Source organism: Lissotriton vulgaris, chromosome 6, assembly GCF_964263255.1.
Source record: "Lissotriton vulgaris chromosome 6, aLisVul1.2, whole genome shotgun sequence".
NCBI classification, from domain to species: Eukaryota; Metazoa; Chordata; class Amphibia; order Caudata; family Salamandridae; genus Lissotriton; species Lissotriton vulgaris.
This window is the reverse complement of record NC_141694.1, coordinates 459,419,714-459,432,822: the sequence shown is the minus strand read 5'-3', so window position 1 is coordinate 459,432,822 and position 13,109 is coordinate 459,419,714. Positions and strand designations below refer to the sequence as shown.

General features: G+C 42.9%; 1 protein-coding gene across 1 annotated transcript in view; it reads left to right on the top strand.

Annotated features, from left to right (window-relative positions):
- The window catches only part of LOC147707455 (uncharacterized), a 504,820-nt gene that overhangs the window by 427,491 nt on the left and 64,220 nt on the right, over positions 1-13,109 (top strand). The window lies entirely within an intron of this gene.

Here is a 13,109-nt window from a genome sequence, read left to right as displayed (position 1 = left end):
GTGTATAAGCTGTTTACGTCTAAGGTCATAAGTAAACAGCTTGAGGTCACCTCAACATCAGATATTTTCTTTAGGAAATCACCTGAATCCCTTAAATAGGAAGGCAGACCTTGCACTATCGGTTGTAGAAAATGATCCACATATCTTGATGTGTTTTCAAGGTTGCTGCCCCTCGAAGACACAATCGGCCTGCCAGGAGGATTGGTAGGATTTTTGTGCAGTTTCGGGAGTAAGTACAGCGCTGGTACTTTGGGGAATTTGCAGTTAAGGAAGTTGAACTCCTCCTTCTCTATTAATCCCTGATTGCGCCATTCACTCAACTTCTCACGGTATACTTGGTTCTTACTCTCATACACTTTCTTACTGCTTTTCTCATATTTGGTGTTATCACACAATTGTTTCATACCTTCTTGAATGTACATTTCTCTAGACATAATGACAATGTTGCCCCCTTTATCAGATTTCTTAATGACAATGTTATGATCATTACTCAAACTCTCAATGGCTAGTTTGTGATTAGCATTAAGATTACTCCTCCCCCGCATGTTATTGCCAGCAAGTTTCTTAAATTCTGTAATGACACCCTTCTCAAAGACATCAATAGCTTCATTATTGATCATAGGTAGAAAGATGGATTTGGGTTTGAATCCACTCTTGCTACTGAGGTCTAGTCTCACATTCTCATTGATCAGATTTAGGGTAGGGTTTTCAATTGTGTTGGGGTTTCCTGCAAGATCATGTAGGACTTGGATCATGTCTGCATCCCCAATTTGTGCTGTACTAGGAGTCTCAGAGATAGTTCCTGGTTCACTGTTCAATCTTGTAGCGAACCATTTCCTCAATCTGAGTCTCCTAGTGAATTGAAACAGGTCAATGCGGCTCTGTGTATAATTAAAGTTAGAGGTGGGGCAAAATGTTAAACCAAGGGACAGTACCTCTATTTCCGCGCTGGTCAGGCTTCTGTTGGAGAGGTTGATTACTGTCTTTGTGTCCTTCATTTGGATTTCTTTTGGCCCCTTGTTCTCGTTCCCACAGGGCTTGATGTGCTGGCGTCTGTTAGATTCAATCTTTTTCCGCCTCTGCCTCCTCTTCCTCGTCCTCTTGTTCCGGCGGTTGATACTTTGCTCTGGGATTCTTGCCTGCCTTTGGCCATGAGCGAATACTCCGTTAAAATTTTGTCTTTTGGGCTGAGGAATCCAGGCCCCATTTCATTCGGTTGTGCAGTGTCATCTTCATTCCTTTCATTCTGCACTCCTTCATTAGCCTCAGGTCTTTCAACTCCACCCATTGCTCCCGCTGCCGTCACAGCCTTCATTGTGTCTGCTCTTAGGTGGTCATATTTCTTGGAGAAAGTGAGGACTTGGCCTCTTTCGTAATCCATACGATCTCTCAAAAACTTTCTTTGTTTTTTCTCTTTGATCTCTTTTTCTAGGGTTTCTAGTTTCTTTTCTAGTTTGTTCATTTCTGTGTCGAATTCTTCTTTGGTACACAGTTTGGTTAGCTCCTCTGTAATCTTTTGGATATCCAATGCACATTTCTCACAGTCTTTATTTGCATATTTTACCAAGAGTTTCAACATAATAGTGGAACACTCGTGGCTATTGGTAGCCCATTCATCCACCAGTTCAGGATCTGGGTCATTGAAGGTCGGGGTGGTGTAGATTCTTAGTCCCCTCGGGATTCTGGCGACCTCTATATATTTGGCCAATGTGGTGGCCTCCCACCATTTGTTCTGTTCTAGTTTTAGGAGTTTAAACAATTTTGCCCAGAGATCTTGTTTATTGCCACTTTGTGTACCATTCCCCTTGTTGGGCGGTGTGCTGACATTATTCTCTCCTGGTAGTGCGTCAAATATCTGTTTTGCTGCCTCGTTTCTCTTAGAAAACCTGGATGTTGCCATGATGTTAATTATATCGGTTTCGTTGATCGCGCAAAATTTGTTATTTTTAAATGCGCTCCAGTCTATTGTACAGTCCGCGCGTGTGTTTGAATCCTACACCACTATCAGACTTCCGCTTGCCTTTCCCTCTTAATCGTAATGACCCTCGCACCACCTCGCGTTTAAGTAAACAAAGACGCGGCTCGGGTAGACTGTTGTGTGCCTTAGTTCTGCACTTACCCGTGGGCTCTCGCGTCGTGCTGTTAGAAACGCGGTCGGACTTGTAGAATCAGACTCGCCTCGGCGGTTGCAGCCGGGATCTTGTTTCCGTTTCAGGAAAGGGTCAGGTGGGCCACAGCTGTTTCAAAATGTTCCAAGCAAGTTTTGGCGCTACGCTGTTTTGGCCCCTTGCAGCGGCGGGCTTTGGACGGGATCGCCAATCCCACAATACTCCAACTTTTCGTCCACAGGTCAAAGAACGATGTCCAAGCCTCAATTGTATGCAAAACTGGATTTATTTCACATCCCACTCGACGCGTTTCGGCAAAGCCTTCCCTTTGTCACGAGTACATTGGTCAGTTACATCCATACTTTTAAAGAAAAATCACATGACTTAATTGCATGATAAACATAGCCAACAGACTATCAACACATCCTATGTCTGGAGCTATGTACTGCGCCTTATTTTACGATTATTGGGCTTTGGTATGCTTAAATCATATTGCAATAGTTAACTGCTTCAATCTATCAGTGTTATCCATATTATGCATTGGACGATCTTTATTCACGGAGCATTGTATAAAACATTGTATTTCATGTCCTAAATGCGCCCTTGTTTAGCTATTCACAATTAATACATTTCGAATTGCAAGGATAATCAAAACAACTGCTGCGCTGGTCTGTTTAAATAGTAAAATCATACTTAAACTTCCGTCATTAAAAAAGAAAATAAATGAGTCCAGAGGTTTCTTTTTTATGCAGCAGCTTAGCAGCCTCGAACCCTCGGTCAGGCATACACTCTAAATAGCTTAGTGCTCGCGCTAATGATTGAGCTAGTGTTAACTTCAATCACATTCGCTCTTTCGCCTCGTACTGTACACGCTTGACAGTGGCCTTAAGGGTCTGAGGCTTAGCAGTGTACAATTAAATGCTTTCGCATTTAGCCTCCATGAATATGGGATTTCGCCCCAGTGGGCATAACCATTCTATCAAACGTCCATTAACATCATACTTGAATCTTGACTTTTGCGTGATATTCATTAATCACAGTGATTTGCCCGTTCATTTTCGGCATCATGAAGCATACTTTCACACATAATCTGGACTGGCGCCTTGTCAAAACAAAAGAGATCAAACCCAGTTGTGGGATTCTATGTATGTGGTAAGTGCAAGGCGTGCAAATTCAGCCACAATACTAAGGAAGTTAGACTGTCTGGAGGGTGTGAGCCTTTCAAAATTACCAAACATTTGAATTGTCATACAGATCATGTGGTGTACGCACTTAAATGCCCATGTAACAAATACTACGTGGGCAGCACCATAAAACCAGTCAAGGATAGAATCTTGCAACATCTGAGAGCCATCAAAAATCAGGATAAGCAGTACCCTATGACTAGGCACTTTATGTCCCACCACAGCAGCAATAACAGCCTCCTCTCATATGTGGCACTAGACCAAGTGCCGACAAGAGAAAGAGGCGGTAACAGACTGCAGGAACTCAGACGCCTTGAGTCGAGGTTCATAATTAAATACCAACTGTTGCAACCCCAGGGACATAACTGTGATGAAGGTTTAGGTGTGCACCTTGGTTAAGTATGTGCGCACAGAATTCTGTTAGAACTGCTTTCAATTCTTTTGGAATTTTAATATGTGAGTATGAAAGATGTGACATGTTTAAATTTATTTTAACAATATTTTATTTTGCCACAGGTACCAAACAATGTGGGAGAGTTTGACAAGGCGCCAGTCCAGATTATGTGTGAAAGTATGCTTCATGATGCCGAAAATGAACGGGCAAATCACTGTGATTAATGAATATCACGCAAAAGTCAAGATTCAAGTATGATGTTAATGGACGTTTGATAGAATGGTTATGCCCACTGGGGCGAAATCCCATATTCATGGAGGCTAAATGCGAAAGCATTTAATTGTACACTGCTAAGCCTCAGACCCTTAAGGCCACTGTCAAGCGTGTACAGTACGAGGCGAAAGAGCGAATGTGATTGAAGTTAACACTAGCTCAATCATTAGCGCGAGCACTAAGCTATTTAGAGTGTATGCCTGACCGAGGGTTCGAGGCTGCTAAGCTGCTGCATAAAAAAGAAACCTCTGGACTCATTTATTTTCTTTTTTAATGACGGAAGTTTAAGTATGATTTTACTATTTAAACAGACCAGCGCAGCAGTTGTTTTGATTATCCTTGCAATTCGAAATGTATTAATTGTGAATAGCTAAACAAGGGCGCATTTAGGACATGAAATACAATGTTTTATACAATGCTCCGTGAATAAAGATCGTCCAATGCATAATATGGATAACACTGATAGATTGAAGCAGTTAACTATTGCAATATGATTTAAGCATACCAAAGCCCAATAATCGTAAAATAAGGCGCAGTACATAGCTCCAGACATAGGATGTGTTGATAGTCTGTTGGCTATGTTTATCATGCAATTAAGTCATGTGATTTTTCTTTAAAAGTATGGATGTAACTGACCAATGTACTCGTGACAAAGGGAAGGCTTTCCCGAAACGCGTCGAGTGGGATGTGAAATAAATCCAGTTTTGCATACAATTGAGGCTTGGACATCGTTCTTTGACCTGTGGACGAAAAGTTGGAGTATTGTGGGATTGGCGATCCCGTCCAAAGCCCGCCGCTGCAAGGGGCCAAAACAGCGTAGCGCCAAAACTTGCTTGGAATATATATATATATATATATATTTTCCTCACAAAAGCAGTAAGAATTTGTTTGCTTCCCAAATTGAGAGGCACACGCAGGGTGAAGATATAAAGCTAGAAATGCTTTATTAGGTGCTTTTGTTCCCTCTCCCCTCCTTCTCGACATGACGCGTTTCACCTCGCGGCTTTTTCAATGTCGATTACCCTTGTGAATTACAACCATTTTAAACCCACCCTTCCTCTCCATAATAATGGAAACAAACAAAGGACATAAATCCTACCATCCAGACATCAGTGTGGTGGCGGCCATCTTATAGTGGGTTATAAATGCAATAAAATCATATAATATCTATCGAAGTGCAAGTGCTCTAAAACAAAATTCGATGATCAATGATCAACTTAAAAATTCATTCACATGATAAATAAATTCATGTGAGAACAGGTGTCCAAATTATGTTATGAAAAACTTATTTTTTCAAGTGTAACCTGTGATGTTATTCACTAGTTCTGCAGACAACATATTTGACATCGTACCGGAGTTCAATACAATTTTAGTAGAACAATATCCCACAATGTCCATATGTATTTCAGCCTGCTGAAATCACAAAATTGAGCCCTGGATGGGCAATTAATCCTCTAATATACATGAATGTATGGCCAATAAAACATATCACTTTGTATCATTTCTAATTTAACATAAGAAACTTAGTCTCAGTGATAGCCCTATTAGGCATTGCTATACGAAATAAAGAAAGGAATCGGGCATTGTATATGTAAACACATTTCTGTCTTTTTCACCACAATATTCTATTTCATAAGTGTAAATTCATAGCTATGTAAACCACCATGTCACATTTGTAAGAGTTAGTCTAAATGAGTCCAAAGCTCTTCATCATTGTTGAGTCCAGCCGGGCTCATGCTTTGGAGTTCTATTATGTACCGGGACTCTTTGGCTCTAAGTTTTTTCAGTCTGTCGCCCCCTCTCTCATGTTTTTCTACCCCGTCAATGCAATAAAATTGCAACAGATCCCTGTTGCTTTGATGGTACTGTTCAAAATGTCTCGCGACAGGGTAGGTGGGGTCTTTGTTTGAGATAGCGCGCATGTGCTCCAATATACGCTTTTTGGTAGGGTTTTTCGTACTACCGATATATCTCTTTTTACAGGGACAGACAAGGCAATATATTGTATATTCAGAATTGCAATTGTAAAACTTGTTAATAGTCCTAGTTGGTCTAGAGTCCCCTGGACTGCTCTCAAAGGTTGTGACGTTTTTGCTGAATTTACAGGCCTTGCATTTGTTACAAGGAAAAAAGCCATTAATGCCTAGTTTGTTTTTGGTGGTTGTAGATTTAGCAAAATGGCTGTGTATAAGATGGTCGCCTATTGATAAACATCTTTTATATGTTATAGCGGGGCGATCAGGGATGTGCTTTTTCAGGATACTGTCTGTTTGGAGAATATGCCAGTTCTTTTTGAAGATCTGGACAATTTGTGCCGATTTCTCATTGTATGTAGTTATCATACGTACTGTATTATCTTCAGTGTCTTTAGGTTTAGAAGATAATAAGGTTTTTCTATCTGTTTGTTGTACTTTGAGTTCGGCGGTTTTCAAATGTCCTTTCTTGTAGCCCCTATCTTTGAAGCGTGTTAGTGCTTGTTTTTTGGCACTGTCATAGCTCTTATCAGTCGAACAGTTGCGTTTGAGCCGCAGTAGTTCGCCGTATGGTATACTTTTGATAAGGCTGATAGGATGATGACTATTGGTGTGCAAAATTGCATTGCCCGCTGTAGGTTTCCTAAAAAGACGGGTGGCCAGGACATTATTCTCAATGAAGACTTGTAGGTCCAAATAATTGACAGTATTATTGCTGATCGTACCTGTAAATTCCAGATTTAGTACATTATGATTTAGAGCTGCGATGTACTCCTCAGCAGATGCACGATCGCCTCTCCAAATGATAAACAGGTCGTCGATATACCTTGTCCCAAGTACAATCCTGTCCAACCAACGATCATTGGTGTCCCCCCAGGCCACGTGCTTCTCCCACCAGCCTACTAAAAGATTAGCGTAGCTGGGGGCGAAAAAAAAAATTAATATATATATATATATATATATATATATATATATATATATATATATATATATATATATATATATATATATATATATATATATATATATATATATATTTTTTTTTTTCCAACAATGTGCCCTTGCGCATAACATCACTCCACCATCCGGCTTTCCTTTGCAGCCTGCCTCCATGCGCCAATTTTCATTGATTCCGCTGACGCGTTTCGGGGTGGCAAGACCCCTTAGACCCCTTCTTCATGGGCTTAACAAAAGGAATTTAACACTTGCTGTTTGCATATCCGGTTTTATTTATTTCCGGCGATCTGTAATGGCATTAGACCCACAGTAGGCGTTTACATAGTGTACGAGTTGTCAAGGTGCATGATGGAACACTGAGATCCACAGCGAGAATCCTTCTTACTTTAGTAGGTTTAAAAATCACCATGTAATTAAAAATTCATTAATACCTTCATAGGCACTGACACATGCAGGCAGACTCAATCTGCATGACGGATGTGCTGATCAATTTCTGAAGCTTTAGAAGGCAGCTCCACCAGCTGATTACCATTTCTGTGTCAGCTTGTGACTTTGCAGTTCCCCACGGCCGGACCACCGTGTAATTCATTTACAACAATGTGCTCTTGCGCATAGGAACACACTCAACATCACTCCACCATCAGGCTTTCCTTTGCAGCCCGCCTCCATGCGCGAATTTTCATTGATTCCGCCGACGCATCTCGGTGTGGCAAGACCCCTTCTTCATGGGCTTAACACAGGGCAATAAAACTTGCGGTTTGCACACCAAGATTTATTTATTTATGGCGATCTGTAATGGCATTTGACCTACAGTGGGAGTTTACATAGTGTACGAATTGTCAAGGTGCATGATGGAACACTGAGTTGATACACATAATTACTGGCGTGCTACTCAGTTAAACATATATCACTCGAATCATAATCAGATATATAAAAATTAACAACACATCAGTAATGATCAGGACATTAATAATTTTCTGTCAAATATGAAAAAGTTATGTTTTAGACATATTTTAATCATTTTATTTATCATTTCTGTGTGGAAAAGATGTGAAAGAGGTATGGCTTTTAGAACATTTCTGCATGTTTCCACACCTTCATTATGACTGAGGTCTTTGTAAAGGCTGCCTACATCAGGAGTAATGAACAGTAATCCAGGCTCCCAAGGTATACCATCTATCCTGTTCAGAAAATGTTTGGTGTCCTAAATGTAAGAAGGCAGGGAACTTACAAAGTGGTGTAAAAAGAAGTCCACATACTTGGATGCATTTTCTGAAAGTGAGCCTATGGAGGACACAAATGGCCTACCTGGATGACTGGTGGTGCTTTTGTGAATTTTGGGAGGTAGGTACAAGGTCAGAATTTTAGGATGTGTACATATTAATAACTTGTACACTTCCCATTCCAGTAATCCTTGCTCAATCTACCCCATGGTGAATATCTTAGAATAGTGTACATACTGTGGGTTGGCTTCTGTTTACATATGTCCCTCAGGCCACCTCCAAAAGATAGCTCTCTTTGTTTCATTTTTCCACTTGGCAAGAGTGACAAACAACTGAGGGTTTTTTGTTACATCTTATAAGGTAGTCACACAAACCCACTATGACTGACACATATGTGCACGTGAAGTAGTCTTGATTTGGTGTGTCCTCATACATCTAGAGCTTGACCAATCTCACTTTCATAGGATAATATTTCTCACTTTGTGCTTTTAGCCCTCCTGAAGTTTTACCAAGTTGTCACTGGACCGGGGATGGTAATATTCTCAATACCTTTCCCCCATGTATGGCCTTTGTTGAGGGGATCTAAAAGTTTTGTCAGTCAAAATGCCTTACACTATCATGCTCGAAGGCAGCCTCCTAGTGCGGTCAGCCCTCGATACAGTGACACTCCCATGAGGACACTCCTTTCAGCCTGGGCTCTAGCTGCAGCCTCACCATGCCCTCTAAGCATAAATCATGTGTATGTGGAGGAAGCGCAGTGGAAGAGCGCAGCGGGCGCGCCGATTGCGCGCCGAAGGTGCGCTAAAGGCAAGCTTGTCTGCCCTCGTCCGCGCCGAGACCGGGCCTAGGGCTACCCCCATTACATCTCAAGCCGCAAAGCTCAGGCATTACAGTGCCGAAACCCTCCTTGGACTAAGGCCCCATCGAAAGGAGTGCAGCCAGCATCTGCTTCACGTAGAAAAAATCCCACAAACTTGCCCTACCTGCAAATCTACCCTTAAGCCCAAGCCGGCCCCAGACCAGTCTCACGAGTACTGCATGTTTATGCTAAACTGTAGATCCCTACCTAAACATAGGGAGGAATTTGCACTACTCAGGGAAGAACGCATGCCAGACATTGTCTTTCTGACGGAAACTTGGCTTGCCACAGATTCGGACCCTGCCCTGGTCACAGCCCTTTCGCCCGGCTTCCAAATCACTGGTCAGGACCATCCTGAGGGTAGAGGGGGAGGCTTAGCAATTATCTATAAAGATCAGTTTCTCTGCCGAATTATCCCAGAAACTATCCCTGATTGCGAGAGCTTAGCCTTTAGTCTTGAACTCTCCTCTAACAACTGCTTCTCAGGTACTTTAATTTACCGCCCCCCAGGTCCCCCCAAGCAATTCCACAACCATCTTACTTCGATTGTGGCTGAACGAGTTAGTACCTCTTCTAACTTCACCCTGCTAGGTGATCTTAACTTTCACTTTGATTCCGTAGCAGATCACACGGAAACCAGACTTACAGACGACTTAGCAGCTCTGCAACTAATCCAATTTGTCAGTTCTCCAACCCACGTTAAGGATCATTTGCTGGACCCAGTATTCAGCAACTGTATAGATCTGGCAACTAGTCTACCAATCCCCCTCCCGTGGACTGACCATCTATTAGTTCCCTTTACCTGGACCACATCTAGGCCCTTAACCATCAGTCCCATAGTAAGAATAGCCATACCCTGGTCTCGCCTACCAGTCGAAAAATGGACCACCAAACTGGCTAGCAGCCTACCTCTCTACAATGAGGACCCCTGCCTAGCAAACCAGACATACGAAGAATGGATCACTCCATCACTCGATCACTCCCTCCCCAAAAGAAAAACCACAGTGAAACGTTCTCATAAATCTGCTCCCTGGTACTCAGAGGCCCTGAGGGCAAAGAAACGCCAGTGTAGGAAAGCCGAAAGGAAATGGCGTCTGGATTTCTCACCAGGAAATAAAACTCAATACCGAAATTTAATCAAAAAGAGTATAAAGAAGAAATCAAAGTCACCCAAGCAGCACACTTCTTTAATAAAATTATTTCAGCCAAATCAAAACCCAGAGAAATTTTCCAGATTGTGAAAAATCTTACAAAGCTGCCACCTAGCTTGCTTGAGACCAAATCCAAAGAACACTGTAACAAGATGGCAGACTTCTTCCACCAAAAAATCAATAAAATCTATGAATCCTTACCCCCTTGGCTACCACCCTCCCAGCCCTGACCAACACAACTCTGACACACCCTTCATCTCAACCTCTTCCCACACTGGACCACTTTCCCCCTCTCAATCTTGCGTCCCAGGAATCCGTGGCTCGGAAAGTCAAATCTGGTTCCCCTGACGACCCAGCCCCGCCAGACATTGTTATGTCAGCATCCCAGGTCACTCTGCCCATCATAATGGACCTCCTGAACTCTTCTATCACCTCCGGCACGGTCCCGCCTGAATGGAAACGGGCCATGGTCCGAGCCCTGCTAAAGAAACCCAGCTTGGACCCTTCAGACTTTAGCAACTACCAGCCTATCTCTCTACTCCCTTGGCTGAGTAAAATCTTAGAGAGATACATTAACGGCCAACTGGTCGCCTACCTAGAAAACAACCAACTGTTGGACCCCACTCAGACAGGCTTCAGACCCAAGCATGGAACTGAAACCGCACTTATCATGGTCACCGAGGAATTCAGAAACATCCTGGACCAAGGAGGATCAGTGGCAGTGATCCTCCTTGACCTCAGTGCGGCCTTTGACACGGTCAGCCATGACATCTTGCTGAATCGTCTGACTAATATTGGCATCAAACACAAAGTATGGCTATGGTTCAAGTCCTTCTTGAAGGACAGATCCTTTCGGGTATTCGACGGCGAGTCAATGTCTACTAGTAGACCACTAAGATGCGGGGTCCCACAAGGCTCCTCATTAAGCCCTGCGCTCTTCAACATTTATATGAGGCCACTGGCTGAGGTTGTCCGTCCGTTTGGAGTTAAGATCATTTCCTACGCTGACGACACCCAGCTGGTGGTCTCATTGGCGCAGGAAGACAATATGCCAATGGGAGGAGGGCTCAGAAAATGTCTAGAGGAGGTAAAGAGCTGGATGTCCTCCTCATCACTCAAAATGAACGGGGACAAGACAGAGCTGATGCTTCTGGGCCCTGCCAATCCTAGTTCCTTCAATGCTCTATGGACACCCTGTCTGGGCACCCCCCGGCACCCAAGGATAACATCAAGAGCCTTGGGGTGTGGCTGGACAGATCCCTATCATTTGGCATTCAAGCTACCAAACTCTCGGCTACCGGCTTTGGCCTTCTTAGGATGCTAAAGAAAGTTATTCATATTTTACCATGGAAGCTAAGCAGGTAGCCATCCGGGTTTGATCCAGTCCCGCCTGGATTTCAACAATGTCCTCTACCTTGCGGCTCCAGATTATACACATCGGAGACTTCAAACAGTGCAGAACTGTGCAGCTCGCACACTACTTCAGCTCCCTCATCGACAATCTGTGAGAGCTGGCTTGATCAGCCTACACTGGTTGCCAATACACCAAAGAATCCACTTCAAAGCCATGTGTATCGGCCACCAGGCTTTTTGGGACACAGGTCCTCTGATCACCCGTAACCTAGTCTCCCACTACCATCCAAGCAGAAATCTTCGCTCAAACCAAGCCTTCATAGCCACAACACCTAGAATAAAAAAGGCCAGATCAGGCGGTAGGACCTTCACCCATAATGCTTCCAGGATGTGGAACACCCTACCCCTTCATCTGAGAGCCAACCCCAATCTCTCCTCATTCCGGAAACAGCTCAAAACATTCCCCTTTAACTCCCCACAGTAATTCTCTGCCAGTACTCCTGCTTCCGCCAATCTCCACTGCTGGTTCCTAGCGCTTGGACGCCCCCGGGCAGCAATTGCGCTCTACAAATCCACATACAAATACAAATACAAGCACGCCCACCTCGAGCTTGGACTGCCTGGCTATGACACACATGGACGCAGCAGAGCATCTGACCCGAGTTGACTGCGGTTCATCGACCCGGATGGATTCAAACTCACCCCTTACATCTTCTGATACCTTGGGAGGTGAGAACTGGGGTAGGTGCTGAGTGGACACTATCCAAAGATAACAATTAAGTGAGGGCGCATCACGTCTTTGCATCTAGCAGTGAGTATGTTTTCCAAGGGGGCCCTTGCCACACACTGTTGTTACTTGCCCAGTATACGAGCTGGATTAATGCAAATCGTGAACTCTGTCCATTTCACATTGCTGATGCAGGTCGTGATCTCTGTTGGTGTCCTCACAATTGGATAGGTCGATATGGACTGAACTGCTGGAGGGTGAGGATCTAATTTTTTGCAGGTTAAGTTTGCCTATCCCTACTATGAGATCCCCAACCCTTTTTTAAAAAAAAATGATTTATTTGAGCAGAGCATATGGTTCATCATACATTGTATACTTAAAATTATTAAGACAGATTTTAGCACAAACAGCTAATCTTGTAATCGTTCAGAAAACAACATGCAAAGTGCAAAATGCAAAATTATGTTGTTTACATATCAGCAATGAGAGAAAGAGATTTCCAAATACACATAAAGTGCAAACACAGGAAAATGCTAAAACAAATAAGCCTACAATCATTCACCCTACAAAATGCGAAGTGCAAATTTATAAAAAGCTAAAGCAGCTAATCCTATAGTCATTCACAAAACAAAGTGCAAAATGCAATGTATCTTATAATATAACAATGATGACAAAAAATCCTACTACGCCTAAAGTGCGATGTCAATAAAGTGCCAGTGCGCTCTTATCAACAAATTCCTTCTTAGCTGCCCACTTTTTTTTTTTAAACACAAGAAAGTATGACTATAACCGCACATCGTATAGATATACAATAGATAATTCTACCAAATACCAAGACTAAAAAGTGCTAATACCCCTTAAAGACAATCTCCTAAAGATGCAAATGTCTCTTAATAAAAAGATGCTA